The sequence below is a fragment of the Trachurus trachurus genome (genome assembly GCF_905171665.1).
Source record: "Trachurus trachurus genome assembly, chromosome: 8".
NCBI classification, from domain to species: domain Eukaryota; kingdom Metazoa; phylum Chordata; class Actinopteri; order Carangiformes; family Carangidae; genus Trachurus; species Trachurus trachurus.
In genome coordinates this window covers 8141405-8149593 of record NC_139905.1, presented here as the reverse complement: position 1 = coordinate 8149593, position 8189 = coordinate 8141405, and the positions used below count along the sequence as shown (strand labels likewise).

The 8189-nt window shown below is 48.1% G+C and overlaps 1 protein-coding gene across 1 annotated transcript in view; it reads left to right on the top strand.

The window, feature by feature from the left end:
* Positions 1 to 202: 202 nt before the first annotated feature.
* The window catches only part of lrrc4ba (leucine rich repeat containing 4Ba), a 48581-nt gene continuing 40594 nt past the window's right edge, over positions 203 to 8189 (top strand). The window contains exon 1 of the mRNA XM_083977756.1: positions 203 to 359. The gene's annotated coding sequence lies outside the window, so the exon portion shown is untranslated. The remainder of the gene's footprint in view (positions 360 to 8189) is intronic.

Genomic DNA, 8189 nt, shown 5'->3' with positions numbered 1-8189 from the left:
AAATAATTAGCGTTTAAATAGCCTATAACATTGTGTGTCCAAACAGCAGCAGCAGCAGCCGCGATGGTGGTGTGTCCCCTCTCCGTCCAGCAGTGGTTCCATCCACCTGAAGATTTCTGAGACAGTTCTCATTACCAGCGGTGGCAGCGCGGTACTTGGAAAGGGTGAATCAATCAGAGAGAGAGAGAGAGAGAGAGAGAGAGAGAGAGAGAGAGAGGAGGACCAGTGAGGGAGAGAGAGAGAGAGAGAGAGGGAGAGGAGGAGAAGACAGCGTCGGCGGCGGCTCTGCAGTGGAATAACGCTGTAGCGAGAGGAAGGAGCGGAGACGCGATTCAGGACTTTGATCGGAGGATAAAGAGGTGAGTCCGGATGACATTCACTCACACAGTCCGGCTGCTGCAGCGGAGGAGGAGATGGGTTCATGTGGCGGAGATGGTGGTGTTGTTTGTCTGATGCGTGTGAGCGTGAATGCGCGTGTGTGCGTGTGTTTGAATGTGTGTGTGTGCGGGAGTCAAGCAGACAGTTTGTGCATTATTGGCTCTGCATGCGCGCAACAAACTACTGATGCGCCCGGATGGAAATGCGATGTGTGAAGTGTCCTAATGCGTGTGCGTGCGTGCGTTTGTGTGTGTGTTTGTGCGTGTGCGGAGGCCTGGTACAAACCGGATCACACACGCACACGCACGCAGAGAGAGAGAGAGGCTGCATGGCTGTAAAAGGTGGATCACACCCGGGATTCACATGTTACGACGAGACGGTGGAAATCTGGAAAATACTGAAAAATTTCCATCATCTGCTTTTTTTTTCTTTTTTTTTCGTCCTCATCCTTGATCCAAACTTTTCCTTTTCTCCCCCCACACCCTCAGCCCCTCTGTGCTCAGTGTGTGTGTGTGTGTGTGTGTGTGTGTATAAGTTCATCTATAACCTTGGCGATAAGAGGAGCTGTTGACAGGGCTTAATATTTGATCCGGTTAACGCGCAGCTCTCACTCCGTTAAAACCCGCCTGATGGGGCCAGTTTACAGCGTTAGTGTGTGTGTGTGTGTGTGTGGGGGGGGGGGGGGTCTCTCACCCTCTGCTTGGCCCCTGTCGATGACCTGCAGATTTTTAGTTGTTTTTGTTTAGTGTTGTTTTTAGAACCGATGGAGGGAATAATAATGTTAGAAATCCAAAATGAAATGCGCATGCAGCCACCTTGCGGCTCCTGCATGCGCGCGCGGTGGGTTAAGCTGTGAGTCAGAGCCCGCGCGGGGCCCCTCCGGCGGAGAACAAGGAGCAGATAGATTAGGATTGATGAATGAAGATCTACTGCCTCTATCTGCAACACAATGATACGGTTATGAGAGGATTTAAATGCTAATGTGCGCTGCTGTTTCAGAGAAATCCGAACCAACTGAGGCTGCATGGGACTGACTGACTGGATTGTTGGCACCGTGTGTGTGTGTGTGTGTGTGTGTGTGTGTGTGTGTGTGTGTGTGTGTGTGTGTGTGTGTGTGTGTGTGTGTGTGTGTGTGTGTGTGTATATGTGTGTGTGTGTGCCGTGGACCAGCTGGATGATCTCCTGAGTTTTATGATAGAGAGAATAAGTTATTAATGGGGTGTTGGAAGGTGAAGTGGGGCACTGGGGCAGGATTAGACAAGACAAGAGAAGAGAAGAGAGAGGGGTGGGGTGTAGGAGTGTGTTTGTGTGTGTGTGTGTTATGGGCTCTAATAAGGAGGGATGGAGGAGAGGAGGTGGGGGGGAGACTGAGTGCCCCCTCCATCTCCAACTTTTTTTTTTGTGCAGATTTGCATGTGAGGAGGATTTAAAGGAGAAACTCCTTGAAGGCATTTTTGTTCGACACATCACAGGATGGTGTCATTTTTGATTTCCTCCCCCTTTTTCTTCTTCTTCTTTTTTCTTTTTTTTTACCCCCCCCCTCCTCCTCCTCCCCCCTCACCCTCAGGCCGATTAAACACTTACTCACATTTTTACGTCCTGTGATTTTTATTCATGCAGCCGTATTAGATTTAATGCTTGTTACAGTACCTGTAAACTCCTGCACCGTCGCTGCTCAGCTGTCAAATGAAAAGACCATGACACACACACACACACACATATACACACATACACATATATTATACACATACACATACATACACACACACCGTTTATGATTCTCCTTCATCACGTCCACAACAGGCCTACACACACGCACACATACACACACCTTAAACTTTAAGAGCACGTCAGCTTTTATGCCGCCTGTGTGTTTTATCCACTGGTGCCATAAGTCCTCTCTGTTGGGTGGACAGACAGGAAGTGAGCCGCCTTCTTCTCCTTCTCCTTCTCCTCTTTCTCCTTCTTCTGTTTCTGTTTCCTGAGCCGACTGCTCCGGCACCAGTCGCTGCGAGGCCTCGGCTTCATGTCACATGATATCACATTTAAAGGGAAGAAGGTCCTCTAGCTCAGGGCAGCGCTTCAAAATATCAAGACGGTGTCGCTGCTGCAAAAAAAAGCGAGGCCAAAATGTCACTGGGATTTTGTTCGTGCTGAACTGTCTGTCCCCCCCCCCCCCCCCCTCTCTCCCCCCTCCTCACCCTCTCCTCCTCCTTTTAAAAACCAGAGTGTTACCTAAGCTGAGATGAATTCAAAGTGGGCCATGCAGGTTTACTAAAAAAGCCATTTAGGAGCTCTTACGACTGCGAGAGAAACGAGAACAAGTGGTTTATTTAACATCTGTGATGTGGTTTTATGGACGGAGGAGAGGTGAACCTCCTGCTGCTGCTGAGTTAGTAAAAGCCTGGAAATGAAAGAAACTAAACTTACAGCTCAGCTCCTCTCACCACACCTCCTCACCTGAGGTGCACAGGACCGGATGCAGGAATAGGAATTTATTTATTTAAAACAGGGACAATGCATAAAAACATTAATCTCGTTGTGAGACAAGAGAAGATGCCTTGAGCCGGGTTGTAGCAACATTTGCTAATTTCCACCTGTAGTCCCTGGGCAGGTAGGAACAGATAACAATATTAAGATCGTTATGACAGATAAAAGTGATATGATCTCATATAATATTTTTAAAATAGACAAAACAAACGAGCAAAAGCAGGGAACAAGAGCCGAATCATGAAATGCACAATAGGAAACAACGTTAAAGGAGACATAGGCCTATTATGCCCCTTTTCCACAAATTAAAATAGTTCCCAGGTGTCTTAAAGACATGTCTGTGACATGCTTCAGTCAAAATACCACAAGGATCAAACATCACAGCTCTTTTCATCCTCTCAAAACAGCCCTGTTCAGAACAGCTGGTTTCTGTGCCTGTCCCTTTAAATGCAAATGAGCCACTGCTCGCTCCGCCCCTTCTACCGGCCCCAGGTAGGGGTGGGATTATGCAAATTCGAAAACTAGTTACATCATTGTCAGACAACCGAGGGAACAGCTCGTCAAACCACATGGAAAATTACCAATTTTTTTTGTCAGTTCTCACATTTTGGGGGCTGGAAGGCAAGACAAACACCCAAATATATGTTAAAGAGCCTTCAAAAAGTGATATTTCCATGACATGTCCCCTTTAAAACTCAACCAACAACAACTTTTCAATCTCATCAGCTGTGGAGGAAAAAAACAAAACAAAAACAGCACTTCCTGAACTTTTCCCCAATGCCCAAACGACTTCTGACTTTGGCGGCCATCTTTACTCATTTTAAAACGGCCAACTGTTGATTTTTTTTTTGTAACACCAAAAGCAGCACGTGTCCGCTTCCTTTCCTTCCCCCATGGCAAAACGGAGAACGAAACGCCGGCTGAGTGATCTCAGTCATTTGAGGAATCGGGGGGGCCGGGCTGTGCTTTTTAATTTTCCGAGGTGCAGCAGCAGCAGCAGCTCTTACGCGTGGCCGATGAGCCTGATGAAAACGAGCACGCGGGTTAACGGGGACATGGTAAATTACACCTGCACACCTGGACCTAGAGGGAGGGTGTGACTTTGAGATGATGCTCAACTCCCCCTCTCTTCCCCCACTTCCTCCTCCTTTCGTCAGGATGGTGGAAACCGTTGCAAATTATTTCCAAGAGGAGACGAAAATCCTCTCAGAGCAAACACACACGAGGTGGGAAAGGGCACGGGAGGAGCGCAGCATATAAATGACCACCAGTCCACCCCCTCCCAACCCGTCGCCCCCCCTCCCCTACAGAAAAACATCCAATGTCAACGACCTGTGCATCTTTGAAATGACGCCATGATGCTTTCAATCCGGTTAGTGTGGCTCTCCTTCCCCCGTCCCTTCACTGTACCTACGAGGACAAAGCGCCGCATTAACTCTGAGGGACGTCGTCTCTGCTGCCACATTAGGATGCACAGAGTGTAACTGTTGCCCTAAATTTGGTGTCTGTGTGTCGTTCGTTTCGGAGCGTGCACGTGTGTTTCTTACGACGAAGTGAGAGAAAGAGAGGGAGGGGGAGAGAGGAAGCGCGGGAGGGAGACAGAGATTATAGATGACACTAAAACTGCTCTAATCAGGGCAAGCTGGTTGCTGATGTCTTCATAGGGCGAGGGCGGCGTTGATTGATGGCCGCACGACTCGCTGATACACGCAGGTCGAAAGGGTGAGGACGAGGAGTCGCCGTGGCGGTAACTGTGGGAACAACCTCCGGCTGTCCCTTCATAATGCACCACAACGGATAATGCAACCCCCCCCCACCCTAACCCCCAACCCCCAACCACATCCTCCATCCACCCCTCACAACCTCATAACCTCCACCTTCCATCTGAGAGACACTGGGATCATCATATCACACATGTCGCTGCCGGCCGCCACGTGCCACCGCCATCCCCCCGGAGACGACGACGATGAAGATGATGAAGAAGAAGAAGATCCAGCTTTTATATGGCACAATACAGTTCTGGAAACAATTATGAGACCACTCCAGTTTTTCTTAAATCAGCATCTCTACAGGTTTGGCAGCCGATTCCATTCAGGTGTCTATTGAATTCCAACATAAGCACAACTCACTCTACTTAACAAGGCACTGATTATTAGCAGGTCAGATGAGGTTGTGAAGGGTTTAAAGGGACAACGAGGAGTTTTGGAAAGCGAAGTGTCTTCATACTACATTTACCATGAGCCTCATGAGCGTGCACAGTGAAATTCTTGGACCGGAGCAAGACAGATGTCTTGCCAAGAATGTTTTCATTCATCAAGAATGAAAGTCAGAGGTTCGAAGACGATCAGATACCGTCGTACTTCCGACCATAAACGGCGATTCGGCGGCGTTATTCCCATGACCCGCCGGGTCTGCAAAAGTGTCCGCAAAACCAAAAGTAAGGAAACGCTGGTCGGCTCGCCCAGCGTTTCCACCATTAATTAAAATAACAAAATAACGATAGAGACAAAACGATATATTTATCGAAAATTGAGCCATTAACAGGTGGGTAACGTAGATTCATCCACATTAAAGCAGAAGTAAGCGATCCGGTCATTTTGGCTAACTTCCTGTCAGCCGATGGAGTTAGCAGTCCCCGCCCTCGTCATGGATCTATTGGTCCTCGTCCCTACGTCACCACATTCACGCGCATCCCTTGGCTGCACACACAGAGAGGACCGCCCCTTTATGCCGTTCTCTCTCCTCATTGGATAAAGGTTGTAGGATACAAGGAAAGTTTTCTCCTCGGCTTACAGCAGAGCAGAGTGACTGACAGACCCGTGTTTCAGACCAAACGTAAGTAAAAAGAAAGAGAAATGCTTTCAGTAGTTTATAGAATAAAACAAAAGTAAAACCTGAGAAACTGATCATTTTGAAGTGGTCTCTTAATTTTTTCCAGAGCTGTACATGTATATGGGGAGAAGGAGAGCGTGAGCACTGACCCGTCCGGCTGCCCATCAGCATCACCATCATCATCATCGTCATCATCACGGCGGCGGCGGTGGGGTTGGGGGTATAATTAGCTGTGATTGGTTTGATTGAGTCTCCCCCTCGTCCAGGCCTGGGTGTTGGCCCCGTCGGGGATCATGATGACCGTCCGGGCATTAATTATTGAATAATAGTTGGAAGAGCGACGACGGTTAATGACACAAAATGAATGCCATAATCCATTGAATTGACATAATTAGAAATGGTGAGATTTCCCCGGAGGAATATGTTCTCATCGTGACCTGGAGTGGGAGAAAGAGGGACGCCGGAGAAAGAAAAGTGGACAACGACAAAGAGGCGATTCCCTCTCCGTCCCTTAATACGTCCGTGTGAGTTTACGAATGCAGATTCAGTCTGGCGGCGCTCGATCAAACCATCCCATTGTGTGTTTCCTTCTCCGTCTCCATCTTCTTCATTCCCCAAACCCATCAGAGACCGTTCAGACCTCCACACCTTCAAAACACCAAAAGCCCACCTTTTTAAACTGGCTTTTAAAGGTCCAGTGTGTAAAATTTGTGTGGCGGGATCGTCACATCTAGCGTTCAGATTCTAGTTTGGAGCGCTCACTCTTACTCGCACTCGCCCCTCCCGTCGGCAAAGTGACGGTGGCCTCCGAGGACGAAAACGCAAAACTGAACGCGAAACTCGCCAAACGTGCTCTCTGGCTGGCTGGATTTTCAGTTCGGGCTGCTGTACAAACATGGCGCCGCAAGATGGCGACGCTCTCTAAAGCAGTGTTTTTCAACCTTGGGGTCGGGACGCCACATGGGGTCGCCTGGAATTCAAATGGGGTCGCCTGAAATGTCTAGTAATTGATAGAAAAAAAATTATTGATAAAAATATACTTAACTAATTATTATTCTTTTTCAAATTATGATTAAAAACATCACACACAATCTTAAACAACAGTATTCTATACTTTCACTTTGTCAAATATAAATCGAGTTCAATTAAAATGCAGCATATAAAATATTGCATGATTGATGACCGCGATCACATGACTGCATGTGATCGCGGGGTCATCAGAAATTTGTGATGTCACGAAAATGGGGTCACGAGCCATAAAAGGTTGAGAACCACTGGTCTAAAGCAAGACCCTTGCTATATGCATACATAAAAGAATAATTATAAGGCTACGAAAACCAAACAAATTTTATTTTATAGCGATAAAACACTTATACAAATATATTCATGGGTAGTATATTTAGATTTAGCCAATAAACCCTGACAAATATTACACACTGGACCTTTAATGTGTAATTAAATATGTCTAATTTATGTTCTTCTATCTCTACTATCTTCTACTTCGTTTCATCTTCTTTCTCCTTGATACTTCACATCGGTCTGTATTTTAAATGTGTTGTTTAGGCGTCTTTGAGCATTTGTAAAAGCGTGTTTTATTATGATAGTCAAGGCAGCTAGCTCGCGTGTCGTCGCAGGGACAGAAAGAGTGGAGTTCATCCTGTTTGAAAGGAGCTGGCCAGAAAAAGAGAGAGCGACAGAGCAGGAGAGGAGAGGAGAGGAGAGGGAGAGCGGTCAGCCCTGTGTGCCTGATATTGAGTTTGGCAAAGAGAAGAGATATTATCTTCCCCTGGTTAGATTAAGTATTAGTAAATGTGATTGGGTAATGAAGGCGGTCAGGCCTCAGTGACCACCGTGCTCTGCGGCGGCGGCCACCGCTCGGCTCGGCTCGGCTCGGCCTGGCTGCGCCCGGGCAGCGAGTCTTGGGGGAGTTTGTTTCGGGTCAGTGGCGTCGGCGTCGGAGCTGGATCCAGCAGCACTGCAGAGTCAGAGTCAGAGTTAGAGTCAGGCTGGGGCCTTTCCTCTCCTCTGTCTGTCTGCCTCAGTGGCTGCTGCGCCGGCTGGAGGCACAGCAGCAGCAGCAGTGGCGGCATACTGATGCTGCCGCCGCTGCCACTGATGCTGCTGCTGCTGCTGCTGCTGCTGCTGCTGATGCTGCTGCTGCTGCTGCTGCTGCTGCTGCTGCTGCTGCTGATGATGATCACTGTATAAATATTGATGATGTAGATGGCGAGAAACAGATCGCAGTAAACATGAAATTATAACCCTGATGACCGAAGTGTGATGCTTAACAGTTTCCTCCTCCTCCTCCTCCTCGTCGTCGTTGTTGTTGTTGTTGTTGTTGTTTTCTCCTCGTCTCCTCGTCTCCCTGTGATTCAAGCCCTGACACACAGACAGGTTTCGGTTTCCACGGCGCTCACGACGAGACGCCCGGGGAGGAGCGTGGGCGCGCTGTCGCACACGATGGTGATGACACGTAAATCAAACGTCAA